The following is a 23,322-nucleotide window of genomic DNA, read 5'->3' as shown; positions in this document are numbered from 1 at the left end:
TTCTCATACACATAGGGCTTCTGCAAAAGTTAAAAATTACAACCCTACAGCGCCATCTTCTGCCTAAACCCTAGCACACAAAGTCTTGAAATTCCCAAGTCCTCCAAGAGCAAAAACCGTGCACACCATCATCCATCTTCATCAAGCCTTGCCGTGTACCATCTTGAGGGGGGTTCTTGCCTTCAAGGCTGCCTAAAAGTGAATTCGTGGCTCTCATCTTCTGCCCTTTACGGTTTTTATTTTCTTGTAATTCAAACTTATATGTTTCTAGTTGTGAATTTTGAGACAATGTGTGGCTAATCTACTTTTGTTAGGGGCGAGGTTTGAAGCCCCTAAGATATGTTTTTGACAATCAATATTTTGATTCCTAGTTTTGTGATTGCTTTGTTGTGAAATTGTTTATTTGGTTTTGGTTTATGGATAACTCTTACTTGTTTATGTTCATGAACGCGTGCATAGAACATTATGAACTTGTAAGTGGGGCTAGAAATAGGTATTTTAATCTCCTAAACGGTTAATAATGCTTGTTTCAATGGTAGTAAAACCTATAGGACAATAGGTGAAACCAAATAAAAAGGATTGCATGCTAGGTAGGCGTTCCACACTAGTTTTGCATACTTGTTTCGATCAAACTTCCACATGTGATTAATGCTTAGAATAAATTGTTGATAGGATAGCGTTCTATACCTTGATTGTTTATTCTAAAGGCTTAGTAATGGTGCGTTCATCTTGCTTAAGTAATCTAGGGAAGTAATAAGAACTCACGCATGCTTCATGGTTTGTTCTTGATTGAAACCTTTCTCACGACTTAGTAATTGAAACTAGGATGATAAATTTGTCTCAAGCATGTTTTGGTGGTGGATTTCCGAGTTCCTAACATCTTCATCCATATCTTTCAAACCTTAAACTCAAAATCGTTTTTGCTTTCTTATTTTCCTTTTATTTTCGTTAAAAACCCAAAAACCCCAAATCAGTTTTGTTTTTAGGATTGCAACGCACTCTTCTATCCCCTATCTGTCCTTCCATCTTTCTCTTTTCTTTTTGTTGTGTGACGTTTCTTTTAGGGTAGTTTTGTTTTGTTTTGTTTTCTTTTGTGTGATTAATATAGTTACCCTCAATCTCTGGCATCGAACGATCCTTGCTTATCCTTTACTACTAACGACTACATCATTGCAGGGTTAAATTGAGCGTCTATTTTGGGCGTATCAGTGGGACAGGTGGTACCGCTGAGGTGTTTCAATTGCTGCAAAATGGGTCATACTGCCAGGGGTTGCACGAGGCCGAAGAATGTAATATGCTTTAGATGTGGCCAGGCAGGGCATTACTCCAGGGATTGTGTTCATGCACAAGGTGGAGGACAAGGGAATCAATAGAGGCAACTACCTCAGGGAAATGCGAGGGTGTTTGCTGTTGGTCAGCCAGGTGCTAGGGAAGAAGGTACCTTATCTAATTCTGCTTGTGTTGCTAGAATGATGTGTGATAGTTACGTACTTCTTTCAGTGTGTTGTGTTGTGTTGGGTTTTCCCTGTTGTCTATAGTTAGACTTTTGATTGTGACATGTGATGTGATGCATCCTTCATTGTTGTGGTAGTATATGGTCTATACCACTTTGATTGTGATTGCAATGTCAGGTGATGATTTATGTGTGGGTCAGGCGGGGCCAGACCTTGGCTTAATTTGTGTCTCAAGTTGGGTAGACATTTATTGAGTTGTGATGCTTGGGCTTTTGTTGATTTGAGTTGAAGTGAAGGTTTCACTTTTAATTCTTGTAATGCAAGGGTTGCATTATCGAGGAAGTGAGGTAGATACTGTTGTGATAACAGGATTCTGGACTCTTGTGTGATCTGTGTGTAATGTTGCAGTCACAGAGTCTTTGTTTGGTAGTGTACGTGGATGAGATCCATGAAACGATTGGGTGACCACCAAGCGGTGTGGTAAAGATTCCTAGTGTTGTGATACTAGGTAGGGTACCTGTATCCATTATTGAGCTAGGTATGTTGTATAGTGAGACAAGAACAGGTTGTTGAGGAATGAGAATTTGATGTGGGGATGATTTATACGTACTTGTGGGAGTAGTACGTGTAAATTTCGGGACGAAATTTCTTTAAGGGGGGTGGAATGTGATGCCCCGGAAATTCGTAATTATTTTCCGAGGAATTTCCGGAATCTAATTTATGGTTGTTAGACGGTTTCGTGGCTCGTGGTCGGAGCGGAAGTGTTTCGGACGAATTAATTATTTGAAAAGTATGACTTTAGGGGGGGTTCAAGATTGACTATTGATGCGTTGGGATTCTCTGAAACTTCCTTCACGAAAGTTGTAGAGAGCGTCAATACGAGTTCATGGATATGTGGAATGTGGAAATCGGAGTTCGTATGAGAAAGTTATGAGCGATTGAAAATTGGGAAAATTCTATAAATAAGAGAAAAGTCAGAAAATTGCAGAGAATGACAGAATTTTCAGAAAACCGAAACTGAGCCCTTTTCTCTCCCAAGCCCAGATTTCGCCCTCTCTAGTTTTTCGGCCATATCTTCCTCATCCGACCACCGATTGACGTGAAACAAAGTGGGTTTTTCTCGTCTCGACCCCCTTTACGAGTTTGTAGAAGAAATCGAAGTGAAATACGAGCTGTAAGAGGCGCTACAAGGCGAGAAGAGAACCTCGTCGGGGACGAAATCGCCTCCAACGGTTCTTCTTTTTCCGGCCACCTTTGCCGGTGTTTCTTGAGGGCTTTTGAAGCCCATAGGATGTTGATGCTTCTCCCAAAGCGGCTTGGGACGATTTCACTTGTGGAGGACGAATTGAAGTTTGAAATTCTAGGGTTCATCGAATTTCAGATATTGCGAGGTAAATTCCGGCCAAATGGTTATGATTTAGACTTTGTGTTAGTTATGAAAGTTTAAATTAGAGTTGAGATGAAGAACTTTGGTATTGGGAGTTTTGTCAAATTCCAACTTTGGACCGGCAGCGGCGGCGCCACTGTGGTGGTGTTTTCCGGCAGTTTCCGGCCACCTCAGGGATAGGTTCCATTCCTGAGTTCAATCTACTCGTCGATATGAGCATTTCGATATATAATACATAATTTTTGGAGATCATATGAATATATTGTGATTTTTACGGTTTCGGACTTTTTGATGCTTCAATCCGTGAGGATCCGAGCATCAGATCGACTTGTGGTTTGGACATATCGATCGTAGAAGTGTTCCAGAGACATTGGGTGGTCTCGGATGTGGTTTCGCCTCGATTGGCGTCACTTTGGAAATTTTAGTTCAAAACAGGGGTTTCGGACTTAAATCGTTTGTGAATTATTACTAAGTGGAAACCGACTGTGATTAGGTACTTGACGAAGTATTCTTGGATGGTCATTTTGTGGGTTGGATGCATTGTTCTGTATTGAAGACGCAGCAGGAGTTTCGAGGTGAGTAATCTCACGAAATTCATTCACGAACGGGTTGACCTTATTGTTTTGAGAGTTATTTAGTTAACTGCAAACTATAGTTGGTATTAGTGGCCTTCCTGAGTGAATGACCACGTATATATATATTTACGTGGAATATGTATATTCTTGTGGGTTCATGAGTGAATTGAAGCAATAGGTATTGATGGGTTTCATTTCTATTGTTTTGGGGCTAGACTTTTCGGGAAACATTGTGTTGGAATTGGGAATTTCTATTGTTTGAAAAGTGTCAAGATTTGGTGTGAGTTGCTTTAATGTGAATGTTTTGATCTAACGACCGGGGGTCGGAAGATCTGAGAGTCACAGGTTGTGATTTCTCCTTTCAGTTTGATTTAACGTTTTTGATCCGACGACCGGTGGTCTGAAGATGTGAGAGTCACCGGTTGTGATTTCTCCTTTTGGGTTTGAGTTAATGTTTGATCTGACGACTGGGGAGGTTTGATGATTGGAGGTCACGGGGTGACATCTCCTTTTGTTTGAGTTGAGTAACTTTTGGGTCCTGAGTGACCGTTTTGAAAGGTTTTGATCTGACGACCGGGGAGGTCCGAAGATTTGGCGTTGCTGGGAGTGACCTCAGGCATATATATCGGGACTTCACGCCTTTGGCCGGGTTTGTGGATACGATCAGTTAGAGCTCTAGTCTGTTGCCATGGTACATCATGGGCGGTAGTGGGGAGCTACCTTATGCTCATGAGTACGTGTTTTTTTAAAAGAAAGTTTCGGGGATTCTTTCTTTTAAATGTCCTGGGAGGACTTGTGTATCATATTTAATTGTCGGAGTTTTCAATTATTATGATTTTTTCACGGGGTGACTTGTGTTGTTTTGGAAATGTGTTTTAAAAGGGAGTTTCGGGGATTCTTTCTTTTAAATGTCCTGGGAGGACTTGTGTATCATATTTAATTGTTAGAGTTTCAATTTATATGATTTGGTCACGGTGTGACCTTTATTGTGATTTTTGGGAATTGCATATTAAATTATCAGAGTTTCAATTAATATGACTTTGTCACGGGGTGACTTGTATTTGTTTCTTTTGGGAAAAGAATGTGCTATTTTAGGAAAACAGGGTGTGTGTGTCCCTTTTTACGAGTTGATGGGTTTCCTCGTTGGGCGACTTGTGCATGTGTGGTTTTGAGTTACTCATACGGGCTTGCAAAAGCTTACTAGGTTTGTTGTCTGGCAACCCGGTACACCATTCAAGCAGTGTAAGGGTTAATCCTGCAGATCAGGGTAATCGTGGCTGAAGCTGAGGTAGCGTGCTTGCAACTTTACAGTAGGAAGCCAATTTTGTGACTTTACCGTTATTTGGACTTCCGTTGTAGCAAGCTCTAAGGAGCATTTATGTTTTAGTTTGTTGTTGACAATTTAATTCGTAAGCTTGTGTAATATATAACTCTATGGAGCGAGTGTTTAGTAACTTTGAGGGTTCAGGGCATCAGTATGTACTTGGTTTAAAGGGAAAAAGATTTCAGGTATTTTGTATTGATGACTGGACGTTCACGCATATATAATTATGGGGTTATATATATCGATTTTCATGTGTAAAAATCAGGGGCGTGACAGCTTTCACAAATCGACGCAGCATCAAAATCCGACCTAAGCCCAAGCCTCACTCCCGGCATGCACCGCTGGTAGCCTCCACATGCAACCACTGCAGTTTCCGCCACCATGCCTAGCCGGAAAAGCTACTTCCAATCACTTTCTCCACTCACCGCCTCCACCACTTGATCCAGCACCCAAAATCGACAAAACGCGAGCCTCACCTTTTGACCTACACGCCCACAGCCACAGTACCCAACCACCACAGTCGCAACACCACTGCCCCTTCCTCGTTCGTCGATTTCTGACCATCACCTCGCCACATAGACACCACCGTCAGACTCAGAAAGCCCTAAAGAGCAAAACCTGAGCCGTAGCCTCCATCTCTGACGCCGGGAAACGCCGTACGAGTTTCTCCCGAACTCGTAGCTCTACATGCTTTCATTCTCCGGTATCTAGCTCGAATCGAGCTAAACCACCTCCATAGTTCGAATCAGTACCTCGCAGTCCTCCAAAGCCCCTAGTTCTGACCTCCGATTCCAACTAGAGCTATCGCACGAGCTACACGCGTCGCTACTGGCGCGTGAGCACCCCAATGTTGTCTTGTAATACAGCCGACGACCTCTCCTTGCTTCTGTAAGACGAGCTAAAAGCCCTTTTGGTTAATTGATTAAGTTTTAAATCCAGATTGGAAAGGGTTATTAATCTTGAGTTCTTTGGTTGGCGTTCGTGAGTCCTGAACATGGAAGCAACGATGGGATTCTGAAGAAAAAGGGGAGTTTCTGGTAGTGTCATCTGATGGGTTAAGGAGGATGATAAAGAAACAAAAAGAACTGCTGGATGCAGTATGTCATAGAGACTAGTCTCGATGGAGTTGAGTTAGGGTAAGAAATCCTAGCCTTGAACTTATGATTTCAGTTTTGTTGGGATATTGAAATTGATTGATTGAGCAGGTTGTTTTGTGGTGGAGAAAAACACATGAATTGTTGGGTCAAGGACATTAAGCCGAGGCTACCAAAGAAAGGGTTTGGAAAGGTTATGACTTATGAGAAAGGTAATGACATGATGAAGGAAATGGATTAATTTCTGTTTACTGTGCTTGTATTGTATCGCTTGAAATCGAAAGAAATAAGTGGAAATGGATAATTGCTTACTTTTATAGTAATCGGCTAAATGTGAATGAGTTGATGTGAATGAGGTTATGTGTGTGTGAATGGCTATGTTTGGCATAGAAGGAAATTGATTAATGAGAAGGGACCTTTTTTGAAACTGAGTTAATGTTGTGAACAATGTTAAAGAAAGTGAGTAATCACCGATGTTGAGCGGGGTTCGGAAATGAAAATGGTGGATTTTATTTGTTTGAGTTAAATTAGGATATTGGATTAACGTCCATGAAATAAGTTTTAAAATCGGAGTATTCTAGTGTTGCCATATCCCAAAGTTATCATAAGAAAGTGATCATTCGGGAATGGTAATTACTATTTGTTTGCTAATATTTAATGGTTAAGTTAAAAATGGTCAAACTAGTTGACTTGAAGTACATTAAGGAAATAAGTATAATCGCCATATCTCAAATGGTTCAAATGCCATTTCATTTGGATTATTTGAGAATGGTAAGGGTGGTTGTTGCTTAAGAAAGGAATACTAGGCAATGGCATCAACTATTTAACCCGAATTTTATTATCAAAAGAAATATGATCACCATATCCCGAATGAACTTACTATTCTAAGTGAATTGTTCGGGAATGGTTTTTTAATAATTATTGATCATGGGTTATTTGGTGAATTTTAAAGTGAGTTATGAATCAATTACTTATCGATATAATTTCTGTTAAAGGACTCGAGCGTGTGCACATGAAATTGGAAGAAGTATCGAAAGTCGGAAATGAAGCTAAGTTTGGGCGAGCACTCCATATCCAGATAAGGTGAGCTGTCCCTTCCTTGTTAGAGGCTTTTCTATGTGTGGAATGCACTAGTAAAATAGTATGTTGCCTATAAATACGTTTTTGGTTGTTCATTAGTCGATGCCTCGCGATATCTGTGTTTCCGTAACTGATATTTGCTTATTGCGAAAACTAAGGCTAGACTTGTATGTTGAGATACTGTACCCCATTGTATGTTTATACTTGTGACCTGAAAGTGAATGGGACCTAGACGCTTAGATTCCTAGGGATCCCACGGTGTCGATAACCGTGAACCTTTGGAGGGGGCTGTTCTCCTATGTTTGTCGAGGAAAGGTGAGTACAGACAGTGAACCAGTCATAGGAGACTCAGGGCCAGGAAATGGACACTTTCGCTACTTGTAGTTACAAGGACTATAGAGTAGTTGGCCGGTTCTCGAAGGATGACGAACCAGGTCGGTCACCGATTTGTTTGAGTTTAGCTGGCAGATAAGTATCTCGTATCTCCAAATTGTGTGAAGCATACTGCATATGCTTTATAAAAGAAATAAATGTTTGTGGTTGCCTATTTTTAAAGTATTTTCGATAAACGTGCACAATATTATGTAGTAAATATTTTCAAGAATATTATCTTTCAAACCTAGCATGGTTGGGTCGGCCCCTACTGGGCATGCGAGGACAAAGCTCACCCCTACAATAGTGTGCAGGTTTCGAGGATGTGGTCGGGGAGCATATAGAGGAGGCACATGCCTGGCTTGGCGTATTCTTCTTTAACTTTATCAAGAAATGGTTTTGGTCCTTTATCGGATCTTGAAGTAACTTGCTTATTTACTTTCTCACTAATTTATTTATTTCCTACTCGTTTACAAAAAAAAATTCAGGGAGACCCGTAACCCTGGGGCGCGTCTCCCATGCTTGTAGTTACTTAGTGATTTGTTTTATCTTCCAAGTTGGGCTCCGATTGCAAGCCCAAAACTCATAGCCCATTTCAAATTCCGCTTTTGAAAATGTGTTGTTTGGTTGCTAGAACGACTTGTCCAAGAAAGTGTATTGTAAACCAACAGTCTGAACCCAAAAAGGCCTTGCGATTTCGGGTTGATGAGTTATCGGAATGTCATTCATGACATGTCGGTTTCTCATTGGCTCAGGGTCGCGGCGCTGTGGGATCCCCCCTCTCGGGTCACCACATAATCACACCAACACCTGATTCGGGGCGACGCATTTTGACAACACTACGTTGGCCAGCCACTCTAGGCGGTTTACATCCTCTGCAAACCCAACTGTTAAAATCTTTTCCACTTTTGCCTTAATGATCTTACCCCACTGCAGAGCAAAACTTCTTTGCTTCTAAATTACAGGTTTCATGTTTGGATCAACATGCAGTTTGTGACAAGTTAAGTTCTCGTCGATGCTAGACTTGTCCTCCATGGACTAGCAACTTATCCTGGTTTTTAGTTAAGAACTTGGTTAGTGCTTCTTTTTATTCTGGCCCTAATTGGGTTTCGATATGTGCCTTCCTTATCGTTCTCTTCATATCGATTTGACACTAGTTCCACTTCTTCTTCTATTTGACATCCCTTTTCAAACATTATCTTGGTCTGATCCAAAATCAATCTTTTTCTTATCTTTTCCAGGATTCCCCTCTCTGTTGTTTCCCTTCTACTTCCTTGGGCAAAAATTCTTTCTGCCACTTTCTTCATGCTTAGCACTTCACAGTTCTACGCCACCACACTATCGCCCTAAGGGTTCTCATCCCCTGATCATAGGGGTATTTCAAGGCCTGGTGGTATGCTGATGGCATCGCCCTCATGGCTTGTTGCCAAGGTCTTTCAAGGATTTCATTGTGTGCCGCCATGGTCTCGACCACCACAAATTGAGTGGGCAGACAATAGGGCTTAACCACGACCAGAAGGATAACTGACTTCTCTTACTTCAAAGCTCCTTAAGGGTCTGACATCTGGGATTATATCTACTACCTTAACTATCCTCTCCACCACATCCAGGCTGATGACATTGATTGCTGCAGCTCTATCCACCATTAGTCTTCCCACCAGCTTGCTTGAGATCTCAATCCTTAGGGCAGGAGAGTCCGTGTGTGGTTCATTTAGTCCCATTTTGTTTTCTTCATAGAAACTTAGCTCTTCCTTTTAGGATTCAATTTTCTGGACCCAACTCCATTTAGATCTGTTATCCACCACGTTCCTTCTGGACTCCTCTAGACCAATCATGTTGATATCTCTCCTAGGCCACTCTTGCTTTCTTCCTTAGTCTCAAAGAAGTCTTTCCGGATCATGATTTGTCAAGGATGGGTAGTTAGTAGATAAGTGCCCCCAGACATCATGAAACGGGTAGTAGTATAGTGGCTCCCACTGGTTTTCTTGGTTTCCACTAGGCCAACTCATGCCTTCCCTTAGGTTTGATCCTTCCTGGATATTCGACAGTCATTCTCTTCTATATGGGCTCCACCGTGGAATCCTAGCCCTACTAGAAATCATTTCAAACCTGAATGGTTTTGCCAAACTATTTGGCCAGATCATGCAAGACTGCTCCAGATCTGACTAGGCTTGCCTTGAGGTCCAAGGGAGAGTTTCCTGGAACCCTTTAGAGTTTTCCAGTAGTAGTGGGGCTGGATTATGGTTGAGTAGACTTAGCGGATAAGTCACCACTTGCTCGAACCAATTTGTGGGCATTTATTCAGGTTTGGACCCCCGATAGGAACTGTGAAGGCATGTTATTTCCTGAGAAGCCCTTCTCCTGCATGTGGCTGGCTTTCGGTATGCGGCTATAAGCTCTAATTTGACAGAGACCGAAACTTGCCTTTTACAATATGGTCGCCTTCTAGCTTTGATATACGCTGCAAGTACATGCATTATCTGTCTTGAAAAAGTCAGTAACAAATTTAGAGCAATAAGCTTAGAGCGGTAAGAATAAGTTACCAATGACAGGACCAGCCCTGAATTTCACCCCGAAATCCGAAGTAGTCCTGCGGGGCCCACCTTAGAAGAAATTCTACCAAAAATTTGGCAGAACTTCCCCTAAAAATGGACTACCCAAAACATGTAGAAACACACAAAGCACTTCAAGCAAACTAACCTTATACTCCTGGAGCCACCCTGCACCCCATTTCACAACATTCCCCAACTCGCAAAACACAAAACTAAACTTAACAATACCAATCCCAAAGGTTATCAGATCAATACTAATACACAAGGAAATAAAAAGTAGAGTAAAGGATCAAGGGATCCTACAACACGGAAGTGGTGACAATTATGCCTCAAATGTCATGTACGCCCGACCTCCACTAATTCGCCTGCAAACTGGGCATTTGAAACCGAAGGGCCCAGGAGAGAGTACATAAAAATGTTAGCGTGAGTGGACAAAAATAAACAATTTCAAACAAAAGGGATTTTATACTTTCCCACATTTATTTTTTTTTTAAATTCCCGATGCATGCAATGATTAACGAAAATAAAACAAGAGGAGTTCCGCTCATGAAAACCGACTAGCCCCGCTAGTCACAAACGATTAAAAGAAAAGGTTGAAACTCTGATACTCAAGGAAATAAAACCAGCCCCGCTGGCAAAAATAAATCGGACTAGCCCCGCTAGTCGAAAATAGTATAATGAGTAGGGGAAGATGATAGCCATACGAGTGAGCCTCCCAGGCTCGGGTGATAGCCTCCCAGGCTAAAGTACTCCCATTACTCCCGTAATATACCCTTACGCCACTATGTGTAGCGATAGGATACTGGGCTTGAGAATTACTGTCACAGAGACAATAACCAGCGCCACAAAGGCGGAGGGCTTCGGTGATCCCATCACCTCGCCACAAAGGCGGAAGATCAATGCTAGTATGATAAATAGTCACCCAAAGTATGGCAAAAAGAAAATCCGAAAACCTCATAAATCCATAAAACATAAGGCTTCCCCATCTCTCATAAAAGAATTTCCAATGACGTGTCCCACACGCCAAGATAATCTCGAGTTTAAAATAAATAGGAAGAAATAATAATAAACATGTTTTCCGTAAACCGAAACAAAACCAATTTCAAAATCATCATCAAGGCATTCCCAATAGCAAAACCGAAGTCGATAAATAAATAAGGAATATAACTCCATCGAAATCCCATTTCGAAAATCCTTTAAAAGTCTCAAATCGAAATAGAATATAATTAAAAGTATAATTCCGGAAATCACCTCGGAAATATATAATTCGTCAAATAAGATTATAAATCATAATCAACTTCGGAAACAAATCATTATCAAAAGCACTTATATGAGATAAAGCGAAATCAATCTCTGAGACTAAATCACACGCTCGAAATGTAAATTGATAACTAAATAGAACATATTCAAAGAAATAATTGCATGCATCATTTACTTAAAAACAAAAGTCCACTCGCAGTATTTAGCTAGTCCAGTCGACGATTGGTATCCTCCTCGTATGAAGACTCCTCTCGTCCTGTACTAATAATACTCGTAAAAACGTAATTACAGGACGGAAATTAAATTTACGATAATTAGTTAATGAAAAATCCAAATCATCCCCTTAAACCGAACTCTTTCAATCCCTCTCGGATTCCCTCCAAACTACCATAGAGTCCAATTCGTCGATATATAATTTCTAGGTATTATACAAGAGAAATCCGATCATCGGATTCTCGATATTCAATAACTGGTATTATAGTTTTCCAACAATTCAAAATCCAATCCCAACTCTTCCAATTTTCACCAAAATCACAATTATAGCCTCTATAATTCAAATGCTATTTAAAACAACTAAATTTAGGCTTAAAGCTCCACTCTACGCGCCACCATACGCTGTCCACAGTGGCGGCGTGTGGGCCACACACGCCACCGGCAACCACCACCAATGGCCACCAAATTTTGGCAGCACCACCTACACAACAGACCCAACATTTTTCATAACTACAACAAGTTCCAATTTTACCTTGAAGGGCTCCAAATTGGCCGGTGAAATTTTTCTAGAAAACTCCAAGAACCCTAGAAATTGCAAATCGTTAATTCGACCACTACACTGCAAATTGAAATGAAAGACCTTAGGGGAAATGATCTATGTCAAAAACCGAACCTTCGACACCGGTTTGGTGGCCGGAGACGGCCGGAATCTTCGGAAATCGAGTGAAATCCCGATCTGCTACAGTAACCTTCACAGCTCCCAATCGAGCTCTTCCAGCCAAATTGCTGCAAAACACCACCACAGACGTGACCAGGGTGAGGAGGCGAGCCAGCTGATGTCCAGATTCCATCGTGGGGTGGCCGGAGGAGGAAGAAATCGGAGGAGCAAGAATCGGGCCGACGAGGAAGAAAAGGTCGGGGGAGAAGAGAGAGAAAAACTGGGTAAGTTTCCAAAAATGGCAACTTACCACAGTAACTCGGCTATTTATAGAAACTTACTACATGAACAGTAACTTTCGTCTTTCACTTATAACTTTCGTATACGAACTCCAATTTTTAAGTACCACATATCCACGCGCTCGGTTTAATGTCCCCTACAACTTTCATGAAGAACATTTTCTCAAATTTTGACCCGAATAAAAAGTCAACTTTTAGGGCCACTAAAAGTACTAAAACGACAGTAAAAGTGAAAGTAAGGGTCGTTTACCGTCCAAATGACTAGTAAATTGGTATATTCAGGTTCGGGACGTTATAACCAAAGATTGTTAGTAATGTCTCCTCATATAGAAGAATACAAGTTGGGCAGAATAGTCTTTGCGTAACCCTAAACCTAGTAGGATTACTTCTCTTTCAAGTAGAGAAATCAGAGAAGGATTCTTTTTCCTTATTTAGCCTATTCGAGATGGACTCAAATACCACAAGCTATGAAATTGGCCACATATAGGCCCCATCCATCCTTATTCAAGAGATGTCCTTCGGGGTATTAATATGTAGCCATTAAAGGCTCTTCTCTATTTGGGATTAGGTATATACTGAATATGGCATACTGGCTACTGTATCAGGGTCGTGTATCGAGTCAAGATGTAGCCATTAAAGACTCTTCTCTATTCGGGCCAGGTATATACTGAATCTGGCATACTGGATACATTAGAGATATTATATTTTACTCGGTATCTCGACCGTGGGCCTTGTTATAGGTTTATTAATGAGAGAATATTTACTAGGAAGGCCTTCCTCAAGGCCCATTAAGGGCATATTATTTGGCGTGAACCTCCCCCGAGGCTTATTGTGTGTTGGGCCGGATACCTCCATAAGCATGCTATCTCGGCCTTGGAGCGTATACACATGGTGAAAATCCATGTTCCCAGAAGAACCGTGGGTTTAATATAGGTATATGGGCCAATGCGCTGGGCTTTGGTCATTCCTGGGCTAACGAGGTGTTTGAGAGCTTGACTTGGTCCATCTTTATTACTAATTAGCGTAGGTAGAAGCCCATGTCTCATGGAGACACTCTGGAGATGGTGTCCAGATTGATACACTTTAAGCAAGCATATAATTTAACCCTAGAAATATCATTAGTAGTATAAGCAAGTAGGGATCGTTCTATTCCGGGGATTGAGGGTACACCTGTCAATGTAAGACAATTTAAACAATTAAAATAAAAACATAGTATACTATTCACACATAAACACTATTCACGAATTTAGGGGGGTTTTAGGTTTTTGGTTTTTCGAAAATTAAAAACAAGAATTAAAACTAAGTATAAACAAAAACACAAATACAAGAATGAAATGTAAGAAACAAAGATTAAAACCAAGTTCATGATTGAATTCGAATTAACCTTATAGTTGTTCTTCCAAGTCATGTGAAAAGAGTTGATCATGTGAAACATTAGAAAGCAAACGATTTCCCATATTTTACTTTCAACGCTAATTAATCTAAGTGAAAGCACATAGACTAATCCTATCAAACGTGTAATCAAGCCCTAGAAAGCTAGTCAATCATACACATTCAACGCATGAAACACATAGAAAGGCTATCAACTCAAGTGTACAACTTAGTATGAATAAGTTCACCTAATTGCAATCCTTTTCAATTGAATTCGATCTTTGTCCAAAACCTTTACTACTTTTGATTTAAGTTCATAACACAAAAAGTTGAATCATGTTCTTAAATCTAGCACCACTCATACATAAACCCTAAAAGTTTCGAACCAATTAAGATTAACATACAAGAGATATCTATAAAGCAAATTCAATCGAACAATCACACATAAGCAACTTTGGAATCACAACATAGAATTCGAAATCCTTTATTCAATCATAAAATTTTAGATTATAAACCTTGTTCAAACATAAACGTTAACTAGAACAACTTCCAACGAAATCAAACAAGGAGAATCAAAAGTGATTACAAGAAAGAAGGTTGAATTACACCGTGAATGGAGATGGTGATGAATAACTCGAATGATGAACTAATGAAACTCGAAAGCAAGCTTCAAAGTGCACGGCTTCAAGGTGGAATGGTGGAGATGCTCACGGCCAAGTCCTTGCTTCTTCCTTCCTTGCTTGAAAACGCCAAAGGTTGAACTAGAGAATGGAGAGAGCTTTCACGCGTAGAGAGAATTTTCTGAATTGTAAGGTGGTACGTGAGACGTCTAGGGTGCTTGTATATATAGGGAACGGCAATGCTTGGCCTCCAAGCCGTGATTTTCTGTTTATTTTCTCAAGGAATTAAATTAATAATTCCACATGCCTTCCACCAATGAGAAATTGCCAAGTAAGCCCTAGTGTGTCATCCAACCAATCAAAACTCTCCAAAATAAGTCTAAATCCCTTAAGTATATATTATTGCCAAAATATATAGAGATATTTTCTGATTTTCTTCACCAATTTCGGCAACAATATATTTAGAGAAAATAGGGGACGAATCTAGACTTGTTTTGAACCTTTTCTTGATTTCTTTCCTTAAACTCCACCCTAGAAAATCTCTTGGCGTAATCTTTTATTTCTTCTTGATATTTCACGCCACTTTTCTCTCCTCCCTTTGGTTTTCACGGCAACACATCCCTAGGGTTAGGGTTTTGCGTCACAAACCCTAATGTCATGGGCTTTGTTGGGCCTTGATCCATTTTGCCGAAAATCCATAGAGTTCTTGGGCTTCGTTGCTTCATCTTCAAGCCTTCTCATCTTCCAACGCAAAACACATTATTTTTCCATTTCTTTTTCATGGTTGCATTGGAAACTTGCTAGGGAAGCCTTCCTCCATTTCGCATGATTTCCTGGTTGGACTAGGAAAGCTTATTTCTTCATTTCTGCTCAATTGTGTGGTCCTTTTTCTCTCATATTTGTTCGTCTTGATGTTCGCAAGCTCCTCTTTCCATGCGTGCGTTCATTTCCACTTTTTAGCTTGGAGGTCCTGAAAATAGAAACTATACTGAAAATAGAAACTTTCTAAAAAATGAAAATAGAAACTTACTAAAAATGAAAAATAGAAACTTTCCTAAACTGAAAAATGGAAACTTGCCAGAAATGAGAAATGAAAACTACAAAAATGGAAACTTGCCAGAAATGAGAAATGAAAACTACAAAAATGGAAACTTTCTACAATAAGGAACTTTCCCAATCAAAGAATGGAAACTTTCCAAAACAGGGATTTTTCAAGGAAATGGTGCAGAAAAATGTAGGGAAATGTAGTTAAAATGTCGCATTAAAATGCTCCTATCACAGATTCTCTGGACCAGGTTCGGTTCCAAATTTGTTGTGGGCATGGCCCCTTCCCTTTGAGGGTAATTTCATCCTTTTAAAGCATTGAGTCATTCGACTTGGGGTTAGTGTATTTTATGGCTCAATAGTATCCAGGCTGTTTATCCCTTTGCGGGCCTTTCAATTAGGGGGTACTTATCAATATAGACCTCTCCTTGGGCTTACTGCTTCATCAGGTATGCTGGCTCAGGTATCCTGATCCATTAGTTGAGCGTATAATGTTAGGAAAATCCATGCTCCCGCAAGAATTTAGAATTATGGTGTTAACATTTCAAATTTCTAATTCTTGGTCTTTTTTTAATCAACATCAAAATAGAGATTTCATTACTCACAAGACCAAAATGGCACATATAATAGATCCCTATGCACTTATACCCTAAATATGGCCAAGCAAGTAAGAGGAAATTAATATTAGCCACTAGTAAAATGAAGCTCAATTATTCCAACAGTCCACATGACTACATAAAGTCATTTCACACCAACTAAAATAGCTTAAGTCTCTCTTCATCAATGCATTAAATTGTGGTGCTAAGAAAATTCTTGAACTTGGTGTAAAAACCCTATAGTATGTAAGCTAAGAAAACTCCAAAATGAAGTAACTCGAGAAAAATAATTCCTCCGAATCTCAAATGTGAAATCTCTATTCTTTAGGCCCGGCAGACACATCTAGAGTTGAGCCTAGATCCAAGTAGCACCCTATCACTTTGGACACCCAAATTGCTCGGGGTACCCTATTCTGATCATCATTCTTAGCCACAGCCAACTGTCTTCACTCAACACCATCACGCCGGCATCGTTACAGTTTTGCCCAAAGCCTTAAGGTCGGAAAATTAGTAGGCCTCACCAACTAGATGATGTTCTCAACAAAATTCTGACTGTGCTCTATGCTTAAGAGCAGCAATAACTCGTCCCCAATCAACGTTCCACTCAATCCAAGCCTTTTGAGGCCCAGGAAATCTTGAGCTCAAGGAAGGGAGCAGCCTCACTTTCTCACCTAGATAGGTTGAAGTCATCCTTGCAACTGTGCATTCCAATCTCTTTTCACCTTGAGGGATCTCCAACAAGGTCAAGCCTTCCAACCCGAGATGGCAAACCCGCCCTCCTCTCCATATTCACTGCGATGAGAAACCTTTGTGGAATGGAAACATGAGTGCATCATGACCTCTGTGGAGGAGAATCCCGATTGAAAGTCGAAGTTAAATTTCAACTAGAAGACGTCGAGAGACATATAGAAAATGTCTGCTTGGTGTTGGCATCGTACACCATTGATGGAACCCCTAGCCATGGTGGCTAGGGTTTGGTAGAAATCGGAACCTCATTGTATGATGTTTGGTGGTGTTTCTATTTCTTGGTCTTGATGACAAACTAGTTGTTTTAAATATTTCTTTGTTCGATGGAAGGCTATGTATTTACCCATAATGCATGATTTGAATGCATCTTGTTGTTAATGCTTGATATAAACACTCGGGGTTGAATGCTTTCGGAATGTTTATAAATTCATGGAAGGTCATGTAGTTCTTAACTTTGTTTATTGCATGTATAAGTATAATTAATTAGGGTACAAAAAAAAGGCATTTATAGATTGTGATTTGATGCAAAATAATTAAAACTTCAAAAATGAGGTATACAGTATTTCTTTACCATAATTGATTCTAAATAGGGGAGTGAAATCCACACTCCACATTTTACAATCCACACTCTATGTTTCTTTTTGTAGTATTTTAATATCACATATTTACAATCAACACTACAAAATGACAAAACTTAAAATACTAAAACAAAGGAAACATATAGTGTAGATTGTAAAATCGGGAGTGTGGATTTCAATTCCCTTCTAAATATGCGATAATAGTCCCTGACTTTTATGGATGGGTATGTAATAGCCCGTCTTAGCTAAACTATGTACTCTCTATTGAGGTTTAAGAAATTTAAATCCTCCGGCCAAAGTTTGGATTCCAAATCCTAAAATATATAAAAAAAAAAGGTCTTGACCAAATGCCTAAATTTGAGCTAACATGAACCCACTTACTCCAATAAGAAATTAGTGTGCCCACCTACCCAAATTAAGTGTGAAATTATAATTTATAACATATTCAATTAATAAATTATAAATCTACCATTTTGCCACTAAAACCACATCTCTCGATCCCCAATCCAAATCAAAGACCCCTCTGTCTGCTTTCTCTTTCTCTTCCCCTCTCCTATCTTACCTTCTCCCCTCTCAATTTGGTGGTGGTCGTCGTTCGGTGAAATTCTGGCCGGTGTCAGGTGGAGGGACAGTAGTTGGATGTGTCGCTTGGCAAACTGAGACTTGTCCTCCTCTCTTAGATCTAGGTTCAGGTTCTGCATCTTAGAGAGAGAGAGAGAGAGCAGTTGGGATGAAGGAAACAAGAGGCAGATTGTGTTGGTGATGGAGATGAATTTATATAGTAGAAGAAGAAAAAGAAGAGAAGAGAAAGGTGTGGGACGCTGAAGAGGAGAAGCGATTGAGCACTTGTTTGTACTAGCAGTGGTGTCTAATTTGAGCGTTTTTCATTTGCATAATGCATCACTATCAACACGATCATCAAAGATGGGAAGTATTTACATCTCGGTTCATCGTACCTCGGGGATTACAAGCTAGCTAAGAATCCTAATGTTCCAGGTCACCCAAAATCACTTGTAAATAATACAAAAAAAATAAAATGCTAAGCAAGGCACCAAGCCTTGTTTAAGCTCGACTTTTGCATCACACAAAGTCATATAGACGACCTTGCATCAAGCAAGTCCTAGATAGGGTCACGAAACACACAAAAGGGTTGTAATGCTTCTCCACACAAATCCAAAATCATATGGAATGATGATGATTAATTCAAAAGATGCTTCAAATATTTTGTCGGATTTCCATTTAGCATTAATAGGTTAGAAAGAAAGCTAAATTGATTATCATAAAATAGTAGTCAAACCCTAAGCAAAAACAAGAAGAATAAAGAATACCTAGGTTTTGGTTACCCTATACTAGTCTCAAATCTTATGCGTTGTTAGGGTTATAAGTGCTCAAAACTAAATGTTTTAGGTTCTGACAATCACTTGTAACACACTCTAGCAACCATTACCACAAATAATAAGGTCAAAAAGAGTACTTGTGATAACAATTACTCTACCCAACAATTTCAAATACTACTTTGACAATCAAGGGTAACAATACTCAAAATTGGGTGATTAGAAAACTACAATCTAAATAAATCCAAATGGGAATAGAGATATGCAATGTGTAAATTCCACCATACTCTTGCCATAATTTAAATTGAAATATAAATTCCCCATTCAATATTCCAATTTCAACACACCAAATATAGATTAAGGAGGGGATAACCTAAACCATATATTTAGAGTGAAGAAATTGAAGCAAGAATACACAAAGCATACGAATAAACATAAATGTTATTAATTCCTCATTAAAACAGTACAAAACTAAACTTGGGTTTCAAAACCCTAAAACCATGAGAAGTCACACACACACACACACACATACATATATATATATATATATATATATATATCAAATAACACCATAAACAAGAGAGATAAAGAAGAGGGGAAAAGAGGAGAAATACATGAAAGTCAAGGTAAAGTTTGTCACTAGCTATTGCCATAACTTCATGTCTTCTCTTGCTACCCTTAGGAAGCCATGGTGTAGAGATGATGGCCTGGATACTAGAGATGTGTGTGCCTCCTCCTTGTGCAAGCTTACACATGAAGAATGAAGAAGAGAAAAAGAGGTGAGAAGGGAGAGAGCTCCCAAGTTCATCCAAAAAGCCTAGGGTGTAGAAAAATGGGTATTCAGCTTATGAAATGTGTGTGTAAAGGTGCTTAAATACCCTATTAGATTCTAGGGTCAAGATTGGACTTGGACCCTAGATCCAAGGCTCAAAAATAAGGAGAAATTGATAAAATGAAAAGACTAAAACAACCTAATAAAAGTAGGGAATTAGAAGTTTAGAAAACATATTGGAAAATATATAGAAAACCGGAGGGTAAAAGTGTAAGTGAGTGTGTGCCTAGTGTGAGCACAAATAAATATCTCCATCCACATGTGTGATGTGTGTGGTCTATTAATAATTATTGTCACTACATCCATTTTGAATTTGAAATTTGAATACAAAGATATAATACAAATGGGCTTGGGTCTTCACTTGTGTGCTTCTTTGATCTTAAGCTTTGGACTTCTTGCTAATGGATCAGGTTGACCTGATGATGAAGAAGTTGACCGTGATATCCACCAATTTACTTAGTTTGTTTTGTGGCCTTGTTGTTTGCAGACCTTATTTGTTTTGATATTGTGAAATACTTTGTTGTTAGATCATATTATATTTTTATGAGACTTTTTTTTTTTGTACAGTTAGTTTAAGGTTAATTAGTTGTTTTAGTAAAAAAAAAAAAGGAATTTTAAACTAGTTGTTACAAAGAGGTTGTGTTTACTTAGAAGTCTGAAACTTATTAGATATTTTCTAATAAGTTAATTGAACCTATGAGTTTTGAGAGAGAAGAAAAGTGTTTTAGATGTGTTTAAGGTAGAAAAAGAAGAGAGAACAACGTCTGCGTGCAAGGATAGAGAAAGGAGAAAATAGGTTAGGCTGCGCTGACCACAAAGGCTTGAGACGAAGTATCAAGTCTGAGATCAGGTGTTTTTGTTACAATTTCAACTAGGTATTTTTATTTAAACGATTATGGTTCTTTCATTATTTGAATTAGACTTATCAAGGGTTATTTTGGAGTTGATTACACAGAAAAATATTGAGAATCAAATTTATGGTGATTTTTCAAAGTTGACATAGAGGAAACAGGTTTTCTGCTGACAGAAGTTAGGAACGTGTTACAGTCATTGTTTGAAGAGCCAAATGCTTTGTTTTAGCCATCATATTTTTCTGAAACGTTTCTCTTTATATCTAATTTCTGGGATACAATTTTAATGGATTTATCATTCATAATTATTTTTATAAAATTCATTAACCATCTGAATCTAGCTGTTTAGGTGGAGAGGCTTATTTTGGATTCTGTTTTGAAGATAGCTTTTGAGGTTCTGAAAAAAACTGATTTCGCTACCAAATTTTTATCATATCTAAGTATTGAGCCTTAAACAGACTTGCTAAATTTCAACAAGTTTTAGTTCATATTGAATCCCATGGAATTTTTGGAAGAGTCATTGTTGGTGAAGGTTTTGTTTCCTGGCAGCAACAGATGTCGATTTTGGAAAATTATTTGGACAAGTATTTAATATTCTTTTGACTTGATTATTTTATAGTAGATATTTGAGTATGTCTAGTTTAATCCTGTAAATTTTCAAGGGTTTTGATTAAAGACTGTAGCAAGTGAGATTTTTCCTTTGGACGTAGTCCTTGCCACATTGCTTTTACCATAGGTTATTAGGTTCTAGGTCATGTCTCATTTTGAGTTTTTGTTTGCTTTAGGCCGAGAAACTGCAACTTAGGACGCTGTACTAATTGCTTGTATAGCTTGGTTAGTTGAGGTAAGTAACTTTTGTTTGCTCTGGAACCATGATAAATATATTATTGATGATACGTTACTATATTATATATTATACGCTTATGATTTTGAGTGCACCATTTTTGTTTCCGTTGTAAATGCTTTGGCTTCTACTAGTACGTATGCATCATGCAAAATTTGATAAGTTTTGAAAGAGATTTATGCTAGGTACTCTCTTGGCATATCAATACCAATAGGCTATCTGGGGAGAAATCTGTTCTGTAAGTGCAAATTATGCACTGTTTTGTCTTTGCATGTTCTGTATTGTCTGTTATATGGCCCACATAGTGGGTTCGTCACTGACGGGTGACGTCTATCTCCCACCTCTGATATGTTTGGGTCTCATTGGTTTGTTATGTCTAGAGGGACCTAGAAAGTTCATTTTGATTTGTTTTGAGTGCACTCCATGTACCATGCATTTTACTATATTGTATATAAGTATGGAATGCCTTCCTATTTGTTATAAGTGGTGTGTTATAATTACTTATTGAGTTTATATCTCATTAGTAATTTGTTGTGGTTCCAGGTACTGAAGATGAATTGAATGCTTAGAAAACTTGGTAGCAGCTAGTGGTTCGGTTGGCGTCCCCTAGAATAAAATTCAATTTTCTTGTTTAAGATTATTCTAAATTTTAGAATGGAGCTTCCGTTACTTTTTTTACTTATTTATTAATATTTAAATTTTTATTTTTCAAGTGAACTAAGTGTATTTTGAAGCTTTACTTTATTTCAATTCGACTAAATAAAAGTACAGTTTTCGCCTCCAAATTTTGGGGCGTCACATTGACTTTTCGTCCTTTAGTCAGAAGTTGACTTTTTACTCGAATTCACCATTTCTTTCGTCTCTTTTCTCGCTTTACCATAATTACCTATAAATGAAGAAAGCAAAGTAATACTACAAAATAATACTTGAGTATTCACTAATTTCAAGGTAATTAGGGTTACAAACACACATAAATTGCATGTAAATCAACCTCAGCATTAGCCGGAACAACAATGTCGCCACCATCTGAGCTTCACCACCTCCTTTGAACTCGCTTCTCCACACACTACATTACAATCTCACTGTAGTTCAAGCTTCGATCAAGAGCAAACATGGAGGAGGAGCCTCAGAATGGTAACACGATCGCATCGAAGAGTGAGGAGGAGCCTATGGTCGGGCCTAGCCGAGCCCCTTGAGCTCAGCCCAAGCGCCCCCTTTAGTTCAAGTAGTCATACGTAGACTCCCTCCCTTCGGCACTCATGTATGCCATTACTTTATTCATAAACTAATCTTTTTTGGATTTGACTTGAACTTTTAATTTAGGAAATTGAATTATAGGTTGCAATTTCATTTGGGTTCCACAATTTATGACAAAAAAATGGCTTTGTCTATGTGGATTTTGTAGTTTCTGGGTTCTGATTGGAATTGGGTTTTGAACTTTTGATGTTGTGATGAGGAAGTGATTTCAGTTAGTCTCCTTTGTTGGTGTATCTAATCAAATGTCATATTAGGAGCTTTTATATATATATATATATATATATATATATATATATTTTATGAAGAAACTGTTTTTTAGTCAAGTTCTAGTTTGCAGATGCACCACGAAATGGTGACGAACAAGATTGGGATCGATCACGTGGATGGTGGGGATTTGAAAGGAAGCAACACAAATATGCTGCGGCAGCCAGTGCGGCATTGAATTGATGTAATTGGCTAGATCCATGTACATTTTGATATTCTTCATAGCTCTAACATTTTACTTTCTTTGTGGTTGATTTTATTGAAAAGTATGAGAAAATATGTAGAAATGATGTTTTAATTCCAGTTATGTAATAAAATAGCATTTGTTTGGTAGATTTTGACTGACTGTACTAATGGTTAACTGATGTGATTGTTTTGTTGGGGCAATAAGTATTTTATTAGGGGGTAATAAAATAAATTATTTATTGGGGGACGATATACATTTTATTGGGGCCAATAAATTTTTTATTCGTAGACAATATACATCTTATTGGGGATAATAAAAATTTATTGGGTTTTATTGGGGGGGGGGGCAATGATATTCTTCGGTGACCTATGAGATCTCCAACGAACTTTTTGGAGACATCCGACGACCTCTAGCGAGGTTTCCGGCGATCGATGACCGGATTTATGTGACTAGTGGCCGGATTCCTATGATTGGTGGCTAGAGTTCAGCGACTGTTGACAAGAGTTAGGTGAAGTCTCCAATGACTTCT

This window comes from Rosa chinensis, chromosome 3, assembly GCF_002994745.2.
Source record: "Rosa chinensis cultivar Old Blush chromosome 3, RchiOBHm-V2, whole genome shotgun sequence".
In the NCBI taxonomy this organism is placed as follows: domain Eukaryota; kingdom Viridiplantae; phylum Streptophyta; class Magnoliopsida; order Rosales; family Rosaceae; genus Rosa; species Rosa chinensis.
The sequence above is the reverse complement of the archived record's forward strand: the minus strand, read 5'-3'. Positions refer to the sequence as shown.